A 27,555-nucleotide genomic window follows, 5' to 3' on the forward strand; every position below is an offset into this window, starting at 1 on the left:
TGTCAGTGATTTATTTAGAATTCAAGGCACACTTAACCAGCATGGCTACCACAGCATTCTGCAGCGATACGCCATCCCATCTGGTCGGCACTTAGTGGGGCTATCATTTGTTTTTCAACTGGACAATGACCCAAAATACATCTCCAGGCTGTGTAAGGGCTAAGAAGGAGAGTCATGGAGTGCTGCAGCACCTGACCTCGAAATCACCTAACCTCAAACCAATTGAGATGGTTTGGGATGAGTTGGGCCACAGAGTGAAGGGAAAGCAGCCAACAAGTGCTCAGCATATGTGGGAACTCCTTTAAGACTTTTGGAAAAGCATTCCTCATGAAGCTGGTTGAGAGAATGCCAAGAGTGTGCAAAGCTGTCATCAAGGCAAAGGGTGGCTACTTTGAAGAATCTAAAATCTAAAATATAATTTGATTTGTTTAACACTTTTTTGGTTACGACATGTTTCCATTTGTGTTATTTCGTAGTTTTTGATGTCTTCACTATTATGTAGAAAATAGTACACCATTAAGAGAAACCATTGAATGAGTAGGTGTGTCCAAACTTTTGACTGGTACTCTATGTACTGTCGATCCCCTACAGTAAGAATCCACAATCTAGATTTAAACAATTTTATTGAAACAGTATACACACACACACACTGTAGGTACAAAGGTCTTCCAAGATTCCCTCTATAAAAACATGCAGTATGTTTGTACAATAAAATGCAAAGCAATATAATGTATCGACATTAATGTTGATACCTCGAGGATTAAACAGTGCAATCAAGGCTCCTTAATGGATACAAGTCAGACATGCTTAGTCACTGGCTGATCAGTTCTCATAAAGCTCTTTGGTATTTCAATATAATCACATTCGTCATTTCAAATGTAACCTCATAACTCGCGGTGAGGCTCAGAACGAACAATGATAGATCAATCCTGCTGACATCATTGTTTCATAACTGCATAGAGAGAGGATAGTCTTTTGGACTGTATGTTTGGGTACTGGCTCAAACAACTTAATTTATCAAAAAATAGGACAACTTTCAATTACATTTACATAATTTAGTAGACGTTCTTATGCAGCGCTACTAACATGAGCAATTATGGTTAAGTGCCTTGCTCAAGGGCACATCGACAGATTTTTCACCTAGTCGACTTGGGGATTCAAACCAGCGAGCTTTTGGTAACTGGCCAAATGGTCTTAACCGCTAGGCAACCTGCTGTCCAAGTGAATTACAAATTAATTTGGGGCAGTTTGGTTATCGTTCGGCAAGCATCAGGTTGGGCAGCATTCATTCGAATGGCATCAGGCGAAGCAACTCTGGAGGAAGTGACTCATGTGGGTATAGACATGCTGATTGGCTGAACCATCATGACCATGGTCCTTGTCCATGTACCACTGTAGTAAAGTGATAGAAAGAAGGAATAAGCACAGATCATTTGTTTATTGGAGAAGTGTTTTCATGGAGCAGGTTCATTGAGGTATAAAGCTCTACAACCACTGATTGTGTAGATAACTCATCTATCTAAAATCTAAATATTTACCATAGCCTCAAAGTCAACTTGTTCCTCAACCAGAGCTGCAGAGATCTGAGCAGCTTGCTGAAAATGGACATTGTCTGAAACAAATAGAGAGATTTAAATAACAATTTAACAGTATCCGATGTGCAGTGTTTTCCTATTCTCATATGATATGGGAAAGCCTCAGGAAAAGTATGTACACTGATTAGTTAACACTTTTAGCTTCATCAACTAATGGGTTTACAGAGTCAAATGAATAGTCTAGACTCTAAACATTGTACGGTTGTTAATTGCACAGGTGGTGTGTTTTTAAAGAACATTCCAGACATACTAGAGGAGGCTTCATCATCTGCTGTCCCATGGACCAGAAGGCATTGCACTGATTTGAAGTTCTTAGCTCTGGCTGTCACTGTGGAGTTCTGTAAAAGACATTTACATGTTGTTATGTCCGTGGAGATTAATACCAGTTGGCTAATACAGGCCATAGTATAAAATTGTATGTATAAATAGCCATTTAAAATGTTGGCATTGGTAAACTTACGTTTATTTTCTGAAGGTAACGTAATGTAACGTATTGTAGATTGTATCTGAAATATTGAAAGTAGGGGAAATGTATAGATAATTTCCAATGATTTACACTTATATATTTAACTAACATGTAGATTATTGTAAATATATTAATAACATATCAATAACAGAATGGCATACCATAATACTCCCACTTGGAAACTGGGGCCACTGCCATTCCACATTTGAAAACTCCACTCCCAGCTCCCTGTCCTACCAGACAGGATATATTTAGCATGAAAGTGGAGTGGAGATGAAGAGGAGTTGGATAAAGATCTGTCAACCAGCATCATAAAGCTCAAACCAAAAAAGCCTTGGAATCTCTAAATATCCATGTAGAAATATATTGTGTTATATAATGTTTATTTATTATGTATTTTTTTACCACTTTTTCACCTCCATTTTTGTCTTGTCTCCACTGCAACTCCCGTCCACAACACAACCCGACCAAGCCGTACTGCTTCTTGACACAACGCCCACTTAACCCGGAAGCCAGTGTGTCGGAGGAAACACTGTACACCTGGTGACCGTGTCAGCTTGCACTACGCCTGGCCCGTCACAGGAGTCGCTAGTGCGCGATGGGACAAGGACATCCCTGCCAGCCAAACCCTCCCCTAACCTGAACGACGCTGGGCCAATTGTGCACCGTCTCATGGGTTTCCCGGTCGCGGCCGGCTGCGACAGAGCCTGGACTCGAACCCAGATTCTCCATATATCATGTTATCTTAATGTCACTTTTGCAGTGTGACAGTATAATACAAAGCAACCTGTTTGAGTCAGTTGGGCATAGCTATCGACTTGGCTACTGTTCAAGCACAGTTCAACCTTACTTTGCGGCCATTATCTGATATTCCACCTCATAGGTTCCCAGACGTCGGTAGATGGAGTGCATTAGCTTGTCGCCTTGGTAACTACTTCCCCTACCATCGAAGCTGGCAACGATGACCTTCTCCGTGCTCGCCAGGTATGCGGCCCAGCCTAACCTATAGCGGAAGTCTGCTCTCTGACTGCAAGGCCCTGCATACCTGGAACACAAAAGAGAAAGACAAACATTATTGTTAGTGCCCAGAGTTTTCCCTGACCACTTGAGCTCACCAGAAAACACCGCAGACTTCTGAATTTAACTAGGGCCAAGAGTATTTCCTGCTCAAGTCATGAGGTCAGGATTAACTCCAGGCCCTCCTTATTGGTACAACGATTCATCATAAGACAAAGCAGATCATGTATTCACAGAGGTTAATTAATTCGTACACATCAATAAGTAAGGGGTATTTCTTGGATTTGTCAAATCCAGGAGGCAAGGTCATCTGGTACCAAAGATCTGTCGGGAAAAACAGAAGCATCCAAAAATGGATATCAAGTTAGAGATGTCCCATGGTTTTATATCAGATGAAAGATTCAATTAAAGTCTTTAATAGTTGAAAGCCTGTAACGTCCTGACCAGAGTTCTTATGTGTTTTTCTTGTTTAGTGTTGGTCAGGACGTGAGCTGGGTGGGAATTCTATGTTGTGTGTCTAGTTTGTCTGTTTCTGTGTCCAGCCTAAAATGGTTCTCAATCAGAGGTAGCTGTCAATCGTTGTCCCTGATTGAGAATCATATATAGGAGGCTTGTTTTGTGTTGGGATTTTGTAGGTGATTGTTTCCTGTCTCTGTGTTTTGTCTGCACCAGATAGGTCTGTCTCGGTTTTCACATTTGTTATTTTGTTACTTGTATTACTGTTACTGTTTATTCGTCTATTAAACATGTTGAACACTAGCCGCGCTGCATTTTGTTCCTCTCCTTCATCCCAGGAAGAAAACCGTGACAAAGCCTTACTAAAATCTCCTTGCTTGATAAAGTCGTGTCGCACGGTGGGCATGTGGATCTCAGACAGAAGGCCTTCCAAAGCCGTGTTGTCCTCAAGAACCTGAATCTCTAAACGATGAGAAGATGCACCTTGACTTTGCTTGGCTTATATCATTTATTTCCATCACACACTAGTAAATGTAACTGGCTTACCTGAACCAGCATCCCTGTTGTCCCTGAGAGTATACAGAGGCAGTCCAGGACCTGTGGAGACGAACACATATTTAATATAACGTGTGTGTGTGTGTCCTCCCAAATGATCTAGAAGCACTACTACTACAGAAACTACTATTTCAAAGAGAATATACCGGCTGGGATAATGTTTAGGGATGTCACAGCTACAGTATTGTGATGACTTGACTGCACAAGCACCGTTGGAGTAGTGGGCTGTGTGTGTGTGTGTGTGTGTGTGTGTGTGTGTGTGTGTGTGTGTGTGTGTGTGTGTGTGTGTGTGTGTGTGTGTGTGTGCGTGTGTGCGTGTGCGCGTGTGCGTGTGTGCGTGCGTGCGCGTGTGTGTGCGTGTTGTGTGGCTGACGGACCTGAGCAGTCCATGCGGAAGAAAGAGGCATCATGGCTGAAGTAAGCTGAGTATTTCCAACAGTTGTTTACAGACAGATTATTTCACTTATAATTCACTGTATCACAATTCCAGTGGGTCAGAAGTTTACATACATTAAACAGCTTGGAAAATTCCAGAAAATTATGTCATGGCTTTAGAAGCTTCTGATAGGCTAATTGACATCATTTGAGTCATTTGGAGGTGTACCTGTGGATGTATTTCAAGGCCTACCTTCAAACTCAGTGCCTCTTTGCTTGGCATCATGGGGAAATCAAAATAAATCAGCCAAGACCTCAGAAAAACAATTGTAGACCTCCACAAGTCTGGTTCATCCTTGGGAGCAATTTCAAAAAGCCTGAAGGTACCATGTTCATCTGTACAAACAATAGTACACAAGTATAAACACCATGGGACCACGCAGCCGTCATACCGCTCAGGGAGGAGACGTGTTCTGTCTCCTAGACATGAACGTACTTTGGTGCGAAAAGTGCAAATCAATCCCAGAACAACAGCAAAGGACCTTGTGAAGATGCTGGAGGAAACAGGTACAAATGTATCTATATCCACAGTAAAACAAGTCCTATATCGACATAACCTGAAAGGCCGCTCAGCAAGGAAGAAGCCACTGCTCCAAAACCGCCATATAAAAGCCAGACTACTGTTTGCAACTGCACATGGGGACAAAGATCGTACTTTTTGGAGAAATGTCCTCTTGTCTGATGAAACAAAAATAGAACTGTTTGGCCATAATGACCATTGTTATGTTTGGAGGAAAAAGGGGGAAGCTTGCAAGCCAAAGAACACCATCGTAACCATGAAGCACGGGGGTGGCAGCATCATGTTGTGGGGATGCTTTGCTGCAGGAGGGACTGGTGCACTTCACAAAATAGATGGCATCATGAGGCAGGAAAATTATGTGGATATATTGAAGCAACATCTCAAGACATCAGTCAGGAAGTTAAAGCTTGGTCGCAAATGGGTCTTCCAAATGGACAATGACACCAAGCATACTTCCAAAGTTGTGGCAAAATGGCTTAAGGACAACAAAGTCAAGGTATTGGAGTGGCCATCACAAAGCCCTGATCTCAGTCCTATAGAAAACTAGTGGGCAGAACTGAAAAAGCGTGTGCGAGCAAGGAGGCCTACAAACCTGACTCAGTTACACCAGCTCTTTCAGGAGGAATGGGCCAAAATTCACCCAACTTATTGTGGGAAGCTTGTGGAAGGCTACCCGAAACGTTTGACCCAAGTTAAACAATTTAAAGTCAACGCTACCAAATACTAATTGAGTGAATGTAAACTTCTGACCCGCTGGGAATGTGATGAAATAAATAAAAGTTGAAATAAATCATTCTCTCTACTATTATTCTGACATTTCACATTCTTAAAATAAAGTGGTGATCCTAACTGACCTAAGACATGGAATTTTTACTATGATGTCCAGTAAATGTCAGGAATTGTGACAAACGGAGTTTAAATGTATCTGGCTAACTAAGGTGTATGTAAACTTCTGACTTCAACTGTATTAGGACCAACAAGTTATCTGAGGAGAGGAGAGGGGAGAGGAGAGGAGGGGAGGGGAATGGAGTAGATGGGAGAGGAGGGGAGGGCGGCGGGAAAGCGGGTGGGGGGGTGTCGTTATGACGTACCTCTAACGCATTCTGGATCCAGGTGTTTCCGACTGTGTTGAAGTCGTAGATCTGAAAGCGGAGCTCATTCTGTTTCCTCTTCTGCCACTGGACATCGATGCGTCCATCAGTTACCCAGGTGACTGTGGCCAAATAGTGATCACTGTAAAAAACACGGAAACAACACCACTTGTCTCACAGCTTACGCCTGATATAGATTTTAAAATTGCAATGCGTTTCTCTCCTACTGAATACATTGTATAATGTATTGTGTACTACAGAGTTTCATTACCCTGCTCCAACTGAAGCTGGCACAACAACTTCTGTGATGTTTGATATGTTTGTAATATCATACAGAAACAGCTTCACCACTGGCTTGGGAGTACCAGGCTAGAAGATGGAGAAAAAAATACATTTATGCAAAACAATTACAATTAAATAAAAATAAACTTTGGGTCTTATAGGTTTCTTTCTGACAAGCAACCACATCTTTAAAATGTATTTTTTTACGTCTTGCTTTATAATGACTATACACACAGTATCAATGCATTAATATGTGACGATACAGAGTATATGACTGTATTCAAATACATAGTCGTCAAGAGAGGTTTCAGAATTGGGAAATCATGGACCAATATAATTTTATTGGGACAGCTTAGACCCGAATGCACCCTGACTTGTGATAAAACAACATGCTTTTAACCCTGAGGCCTTATGGTCCAGAGTCCAGTTCCCTTATCAACTGCCTCAGAACCTCATGCCAGTAATGACCTACTCCAGCACACTTTTTAGATACACATCAAACATCAAACATGTTATCTTACCTTAGGATAGGGGAAAATGACAGTGTCGGGATACTGTTCCTTCCCATACCAGGAATACTATATGTTTTGGACCAGAGTGTCGTTAAACTCAGCATAGGCCAGATACTTCCCTCCAGGTAACCACATTGCCTCGTAAGAAGAGAACATTTCCTCTTACAAACAATCAAAAAACACCGTTAGGCCTACATCAGGATGGCACATCTATTTTGTGTGTTGTGGCTTAAGCTGTTCACAGACTCCCGTGGTGTCGAAAGAGAAACTTGTTCGTGTATGATCACATTTGACACAATTCACATCACAGTGCTGACTAATATGTACTAGTTATAGTAAGAGGTATGTAAGATTCACAGCTGCCTTCTTGTATGTATTGCTTACCCTCATACACCCAATCTGGGATGCCATTTAAGATTTTGTTGTGTTTTCCGTTTGAGGTCACCTGTATGGCCTTAGCAGTAGGGCTGGTCTTCACATAGACATCATTTTCCCACACAAAGGCCTGTATGTGAGAGGAACAGAGATATGGAAATAAGTCTTAATGACTCGAGTTCCTCTTTAACCGTGGTATAACACTGCAATATGCACAATAGTGTGCAATGTCTTTTGGTTGTCCTAGTAACCTGCAATATTATGTTTAGAGTAACAGCAACCTATTATTACATGTTGTGAATAAGTTATTTATTTGGAGCGTGATGAAAATGTGATCTTTGAGCGTTCCAGCTTTGAACTGAAGACAAACAAAAGTGCATGTTGTGTTGTTGGGTCAGTCCTATTGATGATGAGTGTTTGGAAGACATGTAATCGGTCAGCCACCAGAAAAGCATAGTACAGTATATAAACGAATCCAATGGTTTCTCTCAAGTGTCCTTTTAACCTTCCATTTTGTTCCCTGTTGGCGCCCATGCAAACAAATGGACTTGGTGAGGAATGTCTGGTGTACTGAGAAATGTCCTAAAATGAGAATAAATAAAAAAGGAACATTATTAATGTCTTTGAGTTTGACAAAACACCATATACAGTTCATTCGGAAAGTATTCAGACCCCTTGATTTTTCGACATTTTGTTACGTTACAGCCTTATTCTAAAATGTATTAAATAGTTTGCACCTGAGCTCAGCAAAGGCTCTGAATACTTATGTAAATAGGGTATTTCTGTTTTTTATTTGTAATAAATTTGCAAAGATTTCTAAACCGGTTTTCATTTTGTCATTATGGGGTATTGTGTGTAGTTTGATGAGGAAATGTTTTTATTTAATCAGTTTTGAAATAAGGCTGTATTGTAACATAACGTGGAAAAAGGGAAGGGGTCTGAATACTTTCCGAATGCACTGTAAATGCGTCCCTATAAATAATTTGCAGTAAACATTACCATTTATGGCCCTCTTCAGTTTCTCTATTTGTTGAGTATTGTTGACCATTTCCCGTCACTAGTCCCATTAATAAAATAAAATGTCCTATATTCTCTACACTGCATATGTAATTCTCGAAGTCAATTGAGAATATTGAAGATGTGTGTATAGTACACATTTGCAGATAAGAACAGTTGAAAGAGACTTACGAGCCTGCAAAATCATAGAGAGAATATGAAGCTGTGAAGGAATGTCTCCATATCTGTTGAAACAAATGAAGCAAATTAGAATTAGGTATTTGATTAGTAGCACAGATCAGTTACTTATATTAATGAATGAATACATTAATTCAATTAAATGTATTTATTTGTTTTAGTTTATTTATCCCTGCAGGGCAATTACTTTGGGCACATAAGTCGGATTCTGCAACTACAACAACAACCCCCACACCACAATGACATACCACACATAGCTACTTCACAGCAGGATAGTACAACAGCAACAGATCAATAAATATCACAAGACATTACCTTAGTCCAATTGCTCTTGAAAGCAACATATCTTTGATCAGCAGACACTACATAGTCATAGGTAGCCACTTGATCCTGTTTTCAACAAAAAAAAGGAGCTGTGTTATACATGACACAAACACTCCTTCCTTCACCATACTTGCTTCCAAATATGCGTAGACAGACAGACAGACAGACAGACAGACAGACAGACAGACAGAGACAGAGACAGAGACAGAGACAGAGACAGACAGAGACAGACAGACAGACAGACAGACAGACAGACAGACAGACAGACAGACAGACAGACAGACAGACAGACAGACGCACACACACACCCATGAGGGGTATCTTACAACTGTGACGCTGCTCAGGAATTCTGAGTTGTTTCCTGTGATCAGGTTGTGAAGGAAGATGGAGCCGTCTTTTTCATGCAGATACTCAGGGTCTATGGGGGAGGGGAAAGAAGAGAGGAGTTTAATAATAACGAACTAACTGACGTTTAAGTTGAAATATCAGCACTGTTGCTACTCAGGTCTCTGCCGAGCACTGATGATTTAACAAAAAGACAAAGTGTGCCATTTAAATAGAGACAGTATATAGGCCTACTATTGTTTTGTTTATTGTTTCTTATCATTTTCTAAAGGGAACATTGTGTTGTTGGCTTACATCTAAACGTGCATCCTTCCAGGGTTAGAGTGTTGCGTACTACATTCCAGGCACACCATTACTGACTGGATTAAACATAACAGCCATCCACTCATTTGCATACAGTTAATTGATTAGGCTTCTAGGGTGTTTTACCTGAGATCTAGCGCATGTTGTAGGATCTGGCCCTGATGGAGCTATTGAAGACGCCACTGAGCGTGAACGTCCTCTGAGCCGTCACCTTTTCCTCTGAAACATGGGGCTCAAAGTTAGCGTTCGCTGATTTCTTGTACTGTCTATACTAGGAGGAATGTACCAGTGAAAACGACAACAAGTCGTAAGCTACTGTAATGACTCATAAGACTACAATGCATTTACACCTGATTAAACAGGTCTTGATAAAAAATAGATTCGGCTCACGGGAGGCCTATAAGATTGTAAGAGATGTAAGATCAATATACATTTGACTGGGTTTGTAGAGCTGCGATAACTGAGGTAAATGTGCTAGTAGGCTACACAAATGTGGTACTGGCACAGAAGATGTGATACTGCAACAAGGTGCTGCATTTCTGAAGCATTAAAGCACTAGGCCCACATATTTGTATGTCACGTGGATTATGTAAACGTGTTTATTTTATGCAGTGTTCTTTTACAATAATACAATAGTATTATCCGGTGTATGCAGTGTTCTATTGTAGTAATAAAATACTTATTCTGAACAGAGTTTTTTTTTTTTTTTTTTACAGTTATGGATAGGCTACAATTTAATGGGTCATTGAAAGCAACTGAAAGTGGTACCACTCACCGCTCAGATATATTGCTGTGGGCACTGCTATCAAGATGATGACTACAGCAAGCCCCAAAAGTCCCAACACCACCTTACCTATGGAATTCTGTCAAAGGTGAATAGAATGACGGGAAAAAAAGTTATGAGATAAATAGTTGTTTGAGGTATCTAGATTTGCGACACTTATTCATCAAAGAAATGCTATGTTGTATTATAAACAAATTCTTATCATTGAGTTTTGAAGTTTACCATCCTGCCGACTTGAAGGTGGTGAATCCGTTTATATACACAATCACATTGAGCGTAAACACGTTACCCACTGTCACGACTCCTACCGAAGGTGGCTTCTCTTCCTCTTCCGATCCCTTTTCCCTTTTCTGTTGGTTTTGTCTGATTTGTTTCACCTGTTTCTTGTTTAGATTTAAGGCCGTGTGTAATTGGCCGACTCCAACCACGGTGAAGGAAGTGCAGCGGTTTTTAGGGTTTTCCAATTACTACCGGAGGTTTATCCAGGGTTTTGGTCAGGTAGCGGCCCCCATTACCTCACTGCTGAAGGGGGGGCTGGTGCGTTTGCGGTGGTCGGCAGAGGCTGACAGAGCCTTCAATCGTTTGAAGGCGCTGTTCACAGATGCGCCCGTGTTGGCACACTCGGACCACTCTTTAGCGTTCATGGTGGAGGTGGACTCGTCCGAGGCTGGGTTGGGTGCCGTGCTATTACGTTCGGGTACGCCACCGAAACTCCGCCCCTGCGCTTTCTTTTCGAAGAAGCTCGGTCCGGCGGAGCGTAACTATGATGTGGGGGACCGGGAGTTGTTGGCTGTGGTAAAGGCCCTGAAGATGTGGAGACACTGGCTTGAGGGGTGTAAGCACCCTTTTCTCATCTGGACTGACCACCGGAATCTGGAGTATATCCGGGCAGCTAGGAGACTGAATCCGCGTCAGGCAAGGTGGGCCATGTTCTTCACCCGATTTAGGTTCACCATCTCGTATAGACCAGGCTCCCTGAACATTAAGGCCGACGCGCTGTCCCGTCTCTATGACACGGAGGATCGGCCCATCGATCCTACTCCCATCCTTCCAGCCTCTAGGCTGGTGGCACCGGTGGTATGGGAGGTGGACACGGACATTGAGCGGGCGTTACAGGTGGAACCTGCGCCTCCACAATGTCCTACTGGTCGTACGTACGTGCCGCTTGGTGTTCGTGATCAATTGATTCGGTGGGTGCACACACTACCCTCTTCGGGTCATCCTGGAGTGGCGAGGACAGTGCGGGGTCTTAGGGGGAAGTACTGGTGGCCCACCTTGGCTAGGGACGTGAGGTTCTATGTCTCTTCCTGTTCGGTGTGCGCCCAGAGTAAGGCTCCTAGGCACCTTCCTAGAGCCCCTCCCCGTTCCACAACGGCCGTGGTCTCACCTGTCGGTGTACTTCCTTACCGATCTTCCCCCATCCCAGGGGAACACCACGGTTCTGGTTGTTGTGGATCGGTTTTTTAAAGTCCTGCCATCTCCTCCCATTTCCCGGTCTCCCTACGGCCCTACAGACTGCGGAGGCTCTATTTACCCACGTTTTCCGGCACTACGGGGTTCCGGAGGACATCATCTCTGATCGGGGTCCCCAATTCACGTCCCGAGTGTGTAGGGCGTTTATGGAGCGTCTGGGGGTCTCGGTCAGCTTGACCTCTGGTTATCACCCCGAGAGTAATGGGCAGGTGGAGAGAGTGAACCAGGAGGTGGGTAGGTTTCTGCGGTCGTATTGCCAGGACCGGCCAGGGGAGTGGTCAAGGTACGTACCATGGGCGGAGTTGGCCCAGAACTCACTCCACCACTTCTCCACTAACATGTCTCCATTTCAATGCGTGTTGGGCTACCAGCCGGTCCTGGCGCCATGGCATCAGAGTCAGACTGAAGCTCCTGCGGTGGAGGAATGGGTACAGCGCTCCAAGGAGACCTGGAGGGCCGTCCAGGAATCCCTCAAGCAAGCAGGTGGACGGCAGAAGAGGAGCGCTGACCGCCACCGCAGTGAGGCCCCCGTGTTCGTACCGGGGGACAGGGTCTGGCTCTCGACCCGAAACCAGCCCTCCACTTGCCCTGCCGGAAGCTGGGGCCGCAGTGTGTGGGGCCCTTCAAAGTCCTGAGGAGGATAAACGAGGTGTGTTATAGATTACAACTCCCTTCCTATTATCGTATTAACCCCTCGTTTCATGTGTCTCTCCTCAGGCCGGTGGTAGCTGGTCCCCTGCAAGAAGGTGAGGTACCCGAAGGTCGCTCCGCCCCCTCTGGACATCGAGGGGTCCCCGGCGTACACAGTACGTGCTATTCTGGACTCGAGACGCCGGGTGAGGGGCCTGCAGTACCTCGTGGACTGGGAGGGGTACGGTCCGGAGGAGAGGTGCTGGTTACCGGTGGGGGACATCTTGGATCCGTCACTGTTGAGGGATTTCCATCGCCTCCATCCGGATCGGGGGTGGGGGGGGTACTGTCACGACTCCTACCGAAGGTGGCTCCTCTTCCTGTTCGGGTGGCGCTCGGCGGTCGTCGTCACCGGCCTACTAGCTGCCACCGATCCCTTTTCCCTTTTCTGTTGGTTTTGTCTGATTTGTTTCACCTGTTTCTTTAGATTTTGAGTTGGGCTATTTAAGCCGGTAGGCCCGCCTGCTCTTTGTGGGGGCTTGATTATTTTTCCCACTGTGTTGACGTGTGGTAGTGTGTGTTGTTTAGTTACCTGTTTTGGGCATTTGTTTGATTACGCCCAGTTTCGTGGAGAGCACTACTTTTCCCTGTGCGTAATAAAGCGCTATTCTGAACTTTCTGCCTCCTGCACCTGACTCCGCACCCACTACGCCTAGTGTGTTACACCCACTAAACTGTTGAAGTGTAAATGGTGCAAAATAAAGTTCTGCGCAAGATAATTTCCGTTAAATATTAGATCAACGTCGGTTATAAAGGTGGGGCAATACAATTCCGAAGTCCAAAGTAAAGCTCGTAAAGTTTGAATGTGTCTTATTTTCCTCAGAGCCTGTTTTAGTGGAGAAGTTTATGCTTACTTACTGTCTAATCTATTGACGGATTGCATCCATATACAACTTTCATACACAATGAAACCATCCACTTTGTAGTTGAACCGTTGTCAGAACAAGAATAGCCTTCACCACGCAAATTCAATAGGCATCCAAATTTTTACTTGGAAATCCCGACACTGAATTTACAGTACATAATTTATTTTATAAATCCATTCAATCTCAATTAGGCCTAAATGTTTTCTCTCCCTTTTTGAAGGAATTGTTTGGGCATTTTGTAAGGCATTGTCACGACTTCCACCGAAGTCGTTTCCTCTCCTTGTTCGGGCGGTGTTCTAGCCATCGTAGATCCACTTTTAATTTTCCATTTGTTTTGTCTTGTTTTCCTACACATCTGGTTTCCATTTCCCTCATTAAGTGTTTTGTATTTAACCCTCTGTTCCCCCCATGTCCTTTTGTGGAATTGTAAGTGCTTGTGCACTATGTTACTGGTGCGCGTCGGGTTTTGTACCCATGTAGGTTCTTTTTTATTTGCGTTGGTTTTGAAATTAAACTGCTCCGGCTATTACCTATTTCTGCTCTCCTGCGTCTGACTTCACTGCCACCAGTTCCGCAACCCTTACAGGCATATGTCCTTGTGAGGGCAGGGTAGTCACGTATGACTCTTGAGTAAATATCAACATTAAGCTGTTGTTTCATGTCTCACTGCTAATGGTATAAAAACAATGTAGCCTAATTCACAGCTGCATTGGATGACACTGAAGTCACAGTTGTGCTCCATCTAATGCACTAGCATCTTCCCGCACATTGGGTCAAAGGTTCTCACTACTCTACACTACTCATGACCATAAATTATATTTACAGACTTCATTAATGAACTTCCTACTTGGGTTTCAGGTCAGGTTCCTCTCTTTAAGCCCCGTGGGATCTCAACAGACGTGTGAAAACAAATACCGGCCTACATTCAGCTACAGTATATGTGAGAACCATATGAGTGCACATATTAAGTGTAATTTAGTGACTTTTTTTTTATTGGTTGCCTTCCTATTAGCATTTTTCTTGAGATGAAGTGCATTGTCACAGTAAACTGTAACTCAACCGACGGTGGCGGAATGATTCTCAAAGCTTAATTCCAACTTCTGTGGTGATATAAGGCCTTTACTTTAAAAAGCCCCCTCTATTTCATTCTCAAGGGTTTTATGACATTGTCATCACAACTGCTTTTTACATGAATTATCATCATGATGTCAGAGGCCCCAGCTTGTGAACCTATGCTTCTGGTTAACGACGGATTCAACCAGTTTCTCTGCCTAGGACTTACTCCATCTCATGGACTTTGTATACAAGGCTACAAAAATAGATAGGGAATACATGAACTTTTACAACATGTCAACAGACAAACAAGCAATTGGACAAGGAAAATAAAGCAAAAAATGCTTTTGTTATTCACACTGCAAAAGCTCTTTATTGAGAGAGAGAGAGAGAGAGAGAGGCGTACTTATATAGCTGTCTTGATGAGTAAGGATACAGTAACATGGGCTGAAAAAGTTCCATAACTAGTGGAAGGGTCACTGATGAATCCATAAGTGATGCGCATCGGAAGATAAAGACTAAAAGCCAGTTAAAAGCTTAACAAATATCAGTTTCTTTTTTTTTTATTGACCTGAGCACTAGCAGCCTATGCTGCTCTCGTTCTCTCAGACCGTGCTTCCTATGCAAACAAATAGATCACTCTCTTTTTGCCTGACGCAGTATAGTTTGAGGAGCATTTCACCGGGGATCTTTCCGTTTATCTGCTCTCAGATTCATGGTTAAGGCTAATGAAATTGTTTCCAGGTGTCACTTTGAACACGTTTGAGGCTTTAGGGGGAGGAGGGGTTATATAGTGGAGTACAGTGAGCACTATGGTGCAACATCATACCATAAAGCCATGGTTGATACTGGTGCTTTTTCCTCTCTGGCTGTTCTGTCCTTGGTTTTTACAACACATCGTCCCTGTTTTCTATAGCTTCCTATTGTCCCCTGAATAGAAGGAAATCTATGGCATTCGAAGGTACACCTTCATCACAGGAGGTTGGTGACACTTTAATTGGGGAGGACGGGCTCGTGGTAATGGCTGGAGCAGTATAAGTGGAATGGTATCAAATACACCAAACATATGGTTTCCAGGTGGTTGATGCCATTCCAATAGTGCCGTTTCAGCCATTATTATGAGTCGTCCTCCCCTCAGCAGCCTTCACTGACTGTGATAGGTTATCAGTATGCTAGGATTAAAAGAATGAAAAAGTATAGTAACTACCGACAGACAGTTGTAAAATGTCTACTGTCTAATCAATGTCTACAGGTGGTGCCTACTGTCTAATCAATGTATACTGGTGGTGCCTACTGTCTAATCAATGTATACTGGTGGTGCCTACTGTCTAGTCAATGTATACTGGTGGTGCCTACTGTCTAATCAATGTATACTGGTAGTGTCTACTGTCTAATCAATGTATACTGGTGGTGTCTACTGTCTAATCAATGTCTACTGGTGGTGCCTACTGTCTAATCAATGTTTACTGGTGGTGTCTACTGTCTAATCAATGTCACCTGGTGGTGTCTACTGTCTAATCAATGTCTACTGGTAGTGTCTACTGTCTAATCAATGTCTACTGTTAGGGTCTACTATCTAATCAATGTCACCTGGTGGTGTCTACTGTCTAATCAATGTCTACTGGTGGTGCCTACTGTCTAATCAATGTTTACTGGTGGTGTCTACTGTCTAATCAATGTCACCTGGTGGTGTCTACTGTCTAATCAATGTCTACTGGTGGTGCCTACTGTCTAATCAATGTATACTGGTGGTGTCTACTGTCTAATCAATGTCTACTGTCTAATCAATGTCTACTGTCTAATCAATGTCTACTGGTGGTGTCTACTCTCTAATCAATGTCTACTGGTGGTGTCTACTGTCTAATCAATGTATACTGGTGGTGTCTACTGTCTAATCAATGTCTACTGTCTAATCGATGTCTACTGTCTAATCAATGTATACTGGTGGTGCCTACTGTCTAATCAAGGTATACTGTCTAATCAATGTCTACTGGTAGTGTCTACTGTCTAATCAATGTCTACTGGTAGTGTCTACTGTCTAATCAATGTCTACTGTCTAATCAATGTATACTGGTGGTGCCTACTGTCTAATCAATGTATACTGTCTAATGAATGTCTACTGGTAGTGTCTACTCTCTAATCAATGTCTACTGTCTAATCAATGTATACTGGTGGTGCCTACTGTCTAATCAATGTCTACTGTCTAATCAATGTCTACTGGTAGTGTCTACTGTCTAATCAATGTCTACTGGTAGTGTCTACTGTCTAATCAATGTCACCTGGTGGTGTCTGTCTAATCAATGTCTACAGGTGGTGTCTACTGTCTAATCAATGTCTACTGGTGGTGTCTACTGTCTAATCAATGTCTACTGTCTAATCAATGTCTACTGGTAGTGTCTACTGTCTAATCAATGTCTACTGTCTAATCAATGTCTACAGGTGGTGTCTACTGTCTAATCAATGTCTACTGGTGGTGTCTACTGTCTAATCAATGTCTACTGTCTAATCAATGTATACTGGTGGTGTCTACTGTCTAATCAATGTCTACTGTCTAATCAATGTCTACTGTCTAATCAATGTCTACTGGTGGTGTCTACTGTCTAATCAATGTCTACTGTCTAATCAATGTCTACTGGTGGTGTCTACTGTCTAATCAATGTCTACTGTCTAATCAATGTCTACTGGTGGTGTCTACTGTCTAATCAATGTCACCTGGTGGTGTCTACTGTCTAATCAATGTCACCTGGTGGTGTCTACTGTCTAATCAATGTCTACTTGTGGTGCCTAATGTCTAATCAATGTCACCTGGTGGTATCTACTGTCTAATCAATGTTTACTGGTGGTGTCTACTGTCTAATCAATGTCACCTGGTGGTGTCTACTGTCTAATCAATGTCTACTGGTGGTGTCTACTGTCTAATCAATGTCACCTGGTGGTGTCTACTGTGTAATCAATGTATACTGGTGGTGTCTACTGTCTAATCAATGTATACTAGTGGTGCCTACTGTCTAATCAATGTATACTGGTGGTGTCTACTGTCTAATCAATGTATACCAGTGGTGCCTACTGTCTAATCAATGTATACTGGTGGTGTCTACTGTCTAATCAATGTCTACTGGTAGTGTCTACTGTCTAATCAATGTCACCTGGTGGTGTCTACTGTCTAATCAATGTCTACTGGTGGTGCCTACTGTCTAATCAATGTTTACTGGTGGTGTCTACTGTCTAATCAATGTCACCTGGTGGTGTCTACTGTCTAATTAATGTCACCTGGTGGTGTCTACTGTCTAATCAATGTCTACTGGTGGTGCCTACTGTATAATCAATATATACTGGTGGTGTCTACTGTCTAATCAATGTCTACTGGTGGTGTCTACTGTGTAATCAATGTCTACTGGTGGTGTCTACTGTGTAATCAATGTCTACTGGTGGTGTCTACTGTCTAATCAATGTCTACTGGTGGTGTCTACTGTCTAATCAATGTCTTCTGGTGGTGTCTACTGTCTAATCAATGTATACTGGTGGTGCCTACTGTCTAATCAATGTCTACTGGTGGTGTCTACTGTCTAATCGATGTCTACTGGTGGTGTCTACTCTCTAATAAATGTATATTGGTGGTGTCTACTGTCTAATAAATGTCTACTGATGGTGTCTACTTTCTTATAAATGTCACCTGCTGGTGTCTACTGTCTAATCAATGTCTACTGGTGGTGTCTACTGTCTAATCAATGTCACCTGGTGGTGTCTGTCTAATCAATGTCTACAGGTCGTGTCTACTGTCTAATCAATGTCTTCTGGTGGTGTCTACTGTCTAATCAATGTATACTGGTGGTGTCTACTGTCTAATCATTGTCTACTGTCTAATCAATGTCTACTGTCTAATCAATGTATACTGGTGGTGCCTACTGTCTAATCAATGTCTACTGTCTAATCAATGTATACTGGTGGTGTCTACTGTCTAATCAATGTCTACTGTCTAATCAATGTCTACTGTCTAATCAATGTCTACTGTCTAATCAATGTCTACTGGTGGTGTCTACTCTCTAATCAATGTCTACTGGTGGTGTCTACTGTCTAATCAATGTCTACTGGTAGTGTCTACTGTCTAATCAATGTCACCTGGTGGTGTCTACTGTCTAATCAATGTCACCTGGTGGTGTCTACTGTCTAATCAATGTCTACTGGTGGTGCCTAATGTCTAATCAATGTCACCTGGTGGTATCTACTGTCTAATCAATGTTTACTGGTGGTGTCTACTGTCTAATGAATGTCACCTGGTGGTGTCTACTGTCTAATCAATGTCTACTGGTGGTGTCTACTGTCTAATCAATGTCACCTGGTGGTGTCTACTGTGTATTCAATGTATACTGGTGGTGTCTACTGTCTAATCAATGTCTACTGTCTAATCAATGTATACTGGTGGTGTCTACTGTCTAATCAATGTATACTAGTGGTGCCTACTGTCTAATCAATGTATACTGGTGGTGTCTACTGTCTAATCAATGTATACTAGTGGTGCGTACTGTCTAATCAATGTATACTGGTGGTGTCTACTGTCTAATCAATGTCTACTGGTAGTGTCTACTGTCTAATCAATGTCACCTGGTGGTGTCTACTGTCTAATCAATGTCTACTGGTGGTGCCTACTGTCTAATCAATGTTTACTGGTGGTGTCTAATGTCTAATAAATGTCACCTGGTGGTGTCTACTGTCTAATCAATGTCACCTGGTGGTGTCTACTGTCTAATCAATGTCTACTGGTGGTGCCTACTGTCTAATCAATATATACTGGTGGTGTCTACTGTCTAATCAATGTCTACTGGTGGTGTCTACTGTGTAATCAATGTCTACTGGTGGTGTCTACTGTGTAATCAATGTCTACTGGTGGTGCCTACTGTCTAATCAATGTCTACTGGTGGTGTCTGTCTAATCAATGTCTACTGGTGGTGTCTACTGTCTAATCAATGTCTACTGGTGGTGTGTACTGTCTAATAAATCTATATTGGTGGTGTCTACTGTCTAATAAATGTCTACTGATGGTGTCTACTTTCTAATAAATGTCACATGGTGGTGTCTACTGTCTAATCAATGTCTTCTGGTGGTGTCTACTGTCTAATCAATGTCGTCTACTGTCTAATCAATGTATACTGGTGGTGCCTACTGTCTAATCAATGTCTACTGGTGGTGTCTGTCTAATCAATGTCTACTGGTGGTGTCTACTGTCTAATCGATGTCTACTGGTGGTGTCTACTGTCTAATAAATGTATATTGGTGGTGTCTACTGTCTAATAAATATCTACTGATGGTGTCTACTTTCTTATAAATGTCACCTGCTGGTGTCTACTGTCTAATCAATGTCTACTGGTGGTGTCTACTGTCTAATCAATGTCACCTGGTGGTGTCTACTGTCTAATCGATGTCTACTGGTGGTGTCTACTGTCTAATAAATGTATATTGGTGGTGTGTACTGTCTAATAAATGTCTACCGATGGTGTCTACTTTCTAATAAATGTCACCTGGTGGTGTCTACTGTCTAATCAATGTCTACTGGTGGTGTCTACTGTCTATTCAATGTCTACTGGTGGTGTCTGCTGTCTAATCAATGTCTACTGGTAGTGTCTACTGTCTAATCAATGTCTACTGGTGGTGTCTACTGTGTAATCAATGTCTACTGGTGGTGTCTACTGTGTAATCAATGTCTACTGGTGGTGTCTACTGTCTAATCAATGTCTACTGGTGGTATCTACTGTCTAATCAATGTCTTCTGGTGGTGTCTACTGTCTAATCAATGTATACTGGTGGTGCCTACTGTCTAATCAATGTCTACTGGTGGTGTCTGTCTTAATCAATGTCTACTGGTGGTGTCTACTGTCTAATCGATGTCTACTGGTGGTGTGTACTGTCTAATAAATGTATATTGGTGGTGTCTACTGTCTAATAAATGTCTACTGATGGTGTCTACTTTCTAATAAATGTCACATGGTGGTGTCTACTGTCTAATCAATGTCTTCTGGTGGTGTCTACTGTCTAATCAATGTCGTCTACAGTCTAATCAATGTATACTGGTGGTGCCTACTGTCTAATCAATGTCTACTGGTGGTGTCTGTCTAATCAATGTCTACTGGTGGTGTCTACTGTCTAATCGATGTCTACTGGTGGTGTCTACTGTCTAATAAATGTATATTGGTGGTGTCTACTGTCTAATAAATGTCTACTGATGGTGTCTACTTTCTTATAAATGTCACCTGGTGGTGTCTACTGTCTAATCAATGTCTACTGGTGGTGCCTACTGTCTAATCAATGTCACCTGGTGGTGTCTACTGTCTAATTAATGTTTACTGGTGGTGTCTACTGTCTAATAAATGTATATTGGTGGTGTGTACTGTCTAATAAATGTCTACCGATGGTGTCTACTTTCTAATAAATGTCACCTGGTGGTGTCTACTGTCTAATCAATGTCTACTGGTGGTGTCTACTGTCTATTCAATGTCTACTGGTGGTGTCTACTGTCTAATCAATGTCTACTGGTAGTGTCTACTGTCTAATCAATGTCTACTGGTGGTGTCTACTGTCTAGTGCATTCGGAAAGTATTCAGACCCCTTGACTTTTTTCCCATCTTGTTATGTTACAGCCTTATTTTAAAATTGATTAAATATTTTTCCCCCTCATCAATCTACACACAATCCCCCTCAATGACAAAGCAAAAACAGGTTTTTATCACTTTTACATAAGTATTCAGACCCTTTACTCAGTACTTGTTAAAGCCCCTTTGGCAGTGATTACAGAATTGAGTCTTCTTGAGTATGTCTTGGCACACCTGTATTTGAGGAGTTTCTCCCATTCTTCTCTGCAGATCCTCTCAAGTTCTGTCAGGTTAGACGGGAAGCGTCGCTGCACAGCTATTTTCAGGTCACTCCAGAGATGTTCAAGTCCGGGCTCTGGCTGGGCCACTCAAGGAAATTCAGAGACTTCTCCCTTAGCCACTCCTGCGTTGTCTTGGCTGTGTGGTAAGGGTTGTTGTCCTGTTGGAAGGTGAACCTTTGCCCCAGCCTGAGATCCTGAACGCTCTGGAGCAGGTTTTCATCAAAGATCTCTCTGTACTTTGCTCCGTTCATCTTTGCCTCAATCCTGACTAGTCTCCCATTCCCTGCCACTGAAAAACATCTCCACAGCATGATGCTGCCACCACCATGTTTCACCGTAGGGATGGTGCAAGGTTTCCTCCAGACGTGACGCTTGGCATTCAGGCCAAAGAGTTGAATCTTGGTTTCATCAGCCCAGAGAATCTTGTTTCTCATGGTCTGAGAATCATTTAGGTGCCTTTTGGCATACTCCAAGCGGGCTTTCGTGTGCCTTTTACTGAGGAGGGGCTGTGTAATCAATGTCTACTGGTGGTGTCTACTGTGTAATCAATGTATACTGGTGGTGTCTACTGTCTAATCAATGTCTACTGGTGGTGTCTACTGTCTAATCAATTTCACCTGGTGGTGTCTACTGTCTAATCAATGTCTACTGGTGGTGTCTACTGTCTAATCAATGTCTACTGGTGGTGTCTACTGTCTAATCAATGTCACCTGGTGGTGTCTACTGTCTAATCAATGTCTACTGGTGGTGCCTACTGTCTAATCAATGTCTACTGGTGGTGTCTACTGTCTAATCAATGTATACTGGTAGTGTCTACTGTCTGATCAATGTCTACTGGTAGTGTCTACTATCTAATCAATGTTTACTGGTGGTGTCTACTGTCTAATCAATGTCTACTGTCTAATCAATGTCTACTGGTGGTGTCTACTGTGTAATCAATGTCTACTGGTGGTGTCTACTGTGTAATCAATGTCTACTGGTGGTTTCTAGTGTGTAATCAATGTATACTGGTGGTGTCTACTGTGTAATCAATGTATACTGGTGGTGTCTACTGTCTAATCAATGTCTACTGGTGGTGTCTACTGTCTAATCAATGTCTACTGGTGGTGCCTATTGTCTAATCAATGTCTACTGGTGGTGTCTACTGTCTAATCAATGTCTACTGGTAGTGTCTACTATCTAATCAATGTCACCTGGTGGTGTCTACTGTCTAATCAATGTCTACTGGTGGTGTCTACTGTCTAATCAATGTCACCTGGTGGTGTCTACTGTCTAATCAATGTCTACTGTCTAATCAATGTCTACTGGTGGTGTCTACTGTCTAATCAATGTATACTGGTGATGCCTACTGTCTAATCAATGTCTACTGGTAGTGTCTACTATCTAATCAATGTCACCTGGTGATGTCTACTGTCTAATCAATGTCTACTGGTGGTGCCTACTGTCTAATCAATGTTTACTGGTGGTGTCTACTGTCTAATCAATGTCACCTGGTGGTGTCTACTGTCTAATCAATGTCTACTGGTGGTGCCTACCTTCTAATCAATGTATACTGGTGGTGTCTACTGTCTAATCAATGTCTACTATCTAATCAATGTCTACTGTCTAATCAATGACTACTGGTGGTGTCTACTCTCTAATCAATGTCTACTGGTGGTGTCTACTGTCTAATCAATGTATACTGGTGGTGCCTACTGTCTAATCAATGTATACTGTCTAATCAATGTCTACTGGTAGTGTCTACTGTCTAATCAATGTCACCTGGTTTTGTCTACTGTCTAATCAATGTCTACAGGTGGTGTCTACTGTCTAATCAATGTCTACTGGTGGTGTCTACTGTCTAATCAATGTCTACTGTCTAATCAATGTCTACTGTCTAATCAATGTCTACTGGTGGTGTCTCTCTCTAATCAATGTCTACTGGTGGTGTCTACTGTCTAATCAATGTCTACTGGTAGTGTCTACTGTCTAATCAGTCACCTGGTGGTGTCTACTGTCTAATCAATGTCTACTGGTGGTGCCTACTGTCTAATCAATGTCACCTGGTGGTGTCTACTGTCTAATCAATGTCTACTGGTGGTGCCTACTGTCTAATCAATGTCACCTGGTGGTGTCTACTGTCTAATCAATGTCTACTGGTGGTGTCTACTGTCTAATAAATGTATATTGGTGGTGTCTACTGTCTAATAAATGTCTACCGATGGTGTCTACTTTCTAATAAATGTCACCTGGTGGTGTCTACTGTCTAATCAATGTCTACTGGTGGTGTCTACTGTCTATTCAATGTCTACTGGTGGTGTCTACTGTCTAATCAATGTCTACTGGTAGTGTCTACTGTCTAGTGCATTCGGAAAGTATTCAGACCCCTTGACTTTTTTCCCATCTTGTTATGTTACAGCCTTATTTTAAAATTGATTAAATGTTTTTCCCCCTCATCAATCTACACACAATCCCCCTCAATGACAAAGCAAAAACAGGTTTTTATCACTTTTACATAAGTATTCAGACCCTTTACTCAGTACTTGTTAAAGCCCCTTTGGCAGTGATTACAGAATTGAGTCTTCTTGAGTATGTCTTGGCACACCTGTATTTGAGGAGTTTCTCCCATTCTTCTCTGCAGATCCTCTCAAGTTCTGTCAGGTTAGACGGGAAGCGTCGCTGCACAGCTATTTTCAGGTCACTCCAGAGATGTTCAAGTCCGGGCTCTGGCTGGGCCACTCAAGGAAATTCAGAGACTTCTCCCTTAGCCACTCCTGCGTTGTCTTGGCTGTGTGGTAAGGGTTGTTGTCCTGTTGGAAGGTGAACCTTTGCCCCAGCCTGAGATCCTGAACGCTCTGGAGCAGGTTTTCATCAAAGATCTCTCTGTACTTTGCTCCGTTCATCTTTGCCTCAATCCTGACTAGTCTCCCATTCCCTGCCACTGAAAAACATCTCCACAGCATGATGCTGCCACCACCATGCTTCACCGTAGGGATGGTGCAAGGTTTCCTCCAGACGTGACGCTTGGCATTCAGGCCAAAGAGTTGAATCTTAGTTTCATCAGCCCAGAGAATCTTGTTTCTCATGGTCTGAGAATCATTTAGGTGCCTTTTGGCATACTCCAAGCAGGCTTTCGTGTGCCTTTTACTGAGGAGGGGCTCCCGTCTTGCCACTCTACCATAAAGGCCTGATTGGTGGAGTGCTGCAGAGATGGTTGTCCTTCTGGAAGGTTCTCCCATCTCCAGCAAGGAACTCTGGAGCTCTGTCAGTGACTGTTGGGTTCTTGGTTGGGTTCCCTGACTAAGGCCCTTCACCCCCGATTGCTCAGTTCGGCCGGGCTGCCAGCTCTAGGAAGAGTCTTGGTGGTTCCAAACTTCTTCCATTTAAGAATGATGGAGGCCACTGTGTTCTTGGTGAACTTCAAGGCTATAGAAATGTGTCGGTACCTTTCCCCATATCTCTGCCTTGACACAATCCTGTCTCTGAGCTCAACGGACAATTCCTTCAACCTCATGGCTTGGTTTTTGCTCTGACATGCACTGTCAACTGTAGGACCTTATAGACAGTTGTGTGCCTTTCCAATCATGTGGAATCAATTGAATTTACCACAGGTAAATTGTAGATCAAGTTGTAGAAACATCTCAAGGATGATCAATGGAAACATGATGCACCTGAGCTCAATTTCTAGTCTCATAGCAAAAGGTTCGTCTTTTATTTTTAATAAGGCTGAAACGTAACAAAAGGTGGAAAAAGTCAATGGGTCTGATTACTTTCCGAATGCACTGTATATATCAATACTGGTTGTTCGATCATAAATATTCCTCTCATCATTTGGTTTTGAAGGAATGCTTATCTTATTTTTCAACGGTCTAATTGTACACCCTTCGTATGTATTGTGTTTTTGCTCATCTGAGACATTGGGATGTTGGATCACTAGGATAAAGACATATTTGGCTAGAGATTTATCTGAGGGTAAATAGAGCTGAATATCTTGATTAAAGTCCCCTTGTCCTAGAGAGATTTACACGGTTATAAAAACGTCACACCAGGGTAAGTCTACATGAAATGGCCTTAAAAGCTGCATCTTGGGTACCCTCTTGTGGTGACTATTGACTATTGTGTGAAGAAGATAGTGGTCTTTTTGAGTCTGTGTAGTTCTTATTGGGTAATGTAAATGCTTATTCATAATAGGCCAGTCAGCCCTTGTAAGTTTTAGATCAGATTATTGTGTAGGAAAAAAACAAGCAGCCGATAGCTTTTCCTATTGTAATGACCTGACTAGATCATAAAGGAACAATTGTCCTGACAGAGGTTTGAATTTACAAATTTACGGTTTATTAACCAAAATCCACACAGGCTACTGTTTGGCCGTAGCCCACGCCAAATAAATGAAGGATACCCTATAAAACAACCGTGACCTTCTCTTGTGAAGCCCAGACGTAAGAGAAAGAACAATGGCTAAACCTGGTCTTAACTTCCAATGCTCCATCCCCCTGTCCAACCCCCCTCCACGCCACTCCGCCAACCGCCAGGATGTCCGGCATCCGAACATTCCAGGCATTCCCATGATTGGCAGATAGCAGGTTGATTGGCATGTCGGACCCCGCGAACACTGGGTACTGGTAAGTACAACACAACCAATAGCCTAACACATAACACAAGCTGTCTGTGCAGGTCACTACACAGCCCCCCCACCACAAAGTCCCTCGTCCCCGAGGGAACAAACAAAGTCTCTGAAGCAACCCGGAGGTCTCCTTTGCCTGCATGGCCGTGATGGTCGCAGAGTGTCCAGATGTGAAACAGGGGGCTCCATCCATGGCAGGGGCTGCCCCTCTGGGACCCATGAGATGAAGGCAGGGATATGGGGGACAAGGAAGCGGGAACGGGGAATACAGTCCATGGCTCCGGGGAACCACGCGGTGACACAGGGAGGGAGACAGGGGGAGTGGGCTGGCTGGAGCCTTGTCTGCGGCACCTGGGGGTGGGTGCCTGGAGAATGTCATTGCCAGAGAGGGGAATTGTGGGGGTCCCTGGGGTTTGGGGAGAAGAGGCCACTCTGTATGGGGCTAACCTGTCCCGGTGCAATGCCACCTTTCTTCCCCTGGGAGGAAGCTGCACCCGGTAAACAACCTCCCCTACCCTCTCCAGGACACTGCAGGGTCCCACCCAGTGACTGTCCAACTTGGGGCATCTGCCTTTTTTCCTTAGGGGGCTGTAGACCCAGACCAGCTCCCCAGCCACAAAGTGCCTTCCCCGGGTGTGCACGTCATAGTTCCTCTTCTGCCTCACACCTGCATTCACCAGCTGCTCTCTGGCGAAGGTGTGGGCTGGAGTCTCCGGGCATACTCCGGCCCCGGGGGAACACGAGGGCTATCCAGAGGCCGACCAAACGCCATCTCCGCAGGAGTGAGGATCTCTCGCCCCAGCATGAAGAGCGCAGGCATGCAGGAGGTGAAGTCTTGGACAGCAGAGCGGCATGCCATGAGGACCATAGGCAGGTGCTTGTCCCAGTCACGCTGGTGTTTGGCAGAGACGATGGCCAGCAGCTGTCCAAGCGTTTTGTTGAAGCGCTCCACAAGGCCATCACTTTGAGGATGGAGAGGAGTAGTGCAGGTCTTGTGCATACCCAGCCTCTCACACATGGTGGCGAATACACGGGACTCAAAGTTTCTGCCTTGGTCGCTGTGGATGGACTCCGCAGCTCCAAACCTGCTGAACATCCCCGCTGTCAGGGCGTCGACGATGGTCTCTGCCTCCTGGTCAGGCAGAGCATAGGCCTCGGGCCATTTTGTAAAATAGTCCATGTACGTGAGCACCCAGCGGTTTCCACTGTCTGTGGTGGGGAACGGCCCAACTACATCCCCTCCCACCCTCTCCATGGGAGCCCCCACTGGGAACTATTGGAGCTGAGCATGAGAGCGGCCTGGCGGGCCCTTTCTCGCTGTGCAGTTGTCACAGCGGCGGCAAAACTCCTCCACATCCCTCTTGTGCTGCCCCCAGTAAAAGCCCTGACGGAGGCGGCGCAGTGTTCTTGTGACCCCAAAGTGTCCTGTCCCCATCCCCCCATGAGTACTCTAGAGCACAGCCTCCCGCAATGCTTTTGGGACCACCACCTGCCACCTCTCCTCTCCCGTAGCTGACTCCTTCCATGCCTGCTGTAGCACGCCATCAGCCAGCAGAAGGCAGAAGGCGGTGACCCGTTCCTGTAGGTTCATGCTCTACAACATTCGCAGAGTACGACCCTGCCTCACGCAGGAAGCGGCGCAGGTCCTAATCCAGGCACTTGTCATCTCCCGTCTGGATTACTGCAACTCGCTGTTGGCTGGGCTCCCTGCCTGTGCCATTAAACCCCTACAACTCATCCAGAACGCCGCA

At 43.7% G+C, this 27,555-nt stretch overlaps 1 pseudogene; it reads right to left on the minus strand.

Annotated features, from left to right (window-relative positions):
- Nucleotides 1–698: 698 nt before the first annotated feature.
- Nucleotides 699–27,330, minus strand: LOC129860081 (dipeptidyl peptidase 4-like; annotated as a pseudogene).
- Nucleotides 27,331–27,555: the final 225 nt, after the last annotated feature.

Source organism: Salvelinus fontinalis, chromosome 7 (genome assembly GCF_029448725.1).
Source record: "Salvelinus fontinalis isolate EN_2023a chromosome 7, ASM2944872v1, whole genome shotgun sequence".
Lineage (NCBI taxonomy): Eukaryota > Metazoa > Chordata > Actinopteri > Salmoniformes > Salmonidae > Salvelinus > Salvelinus fontinalis.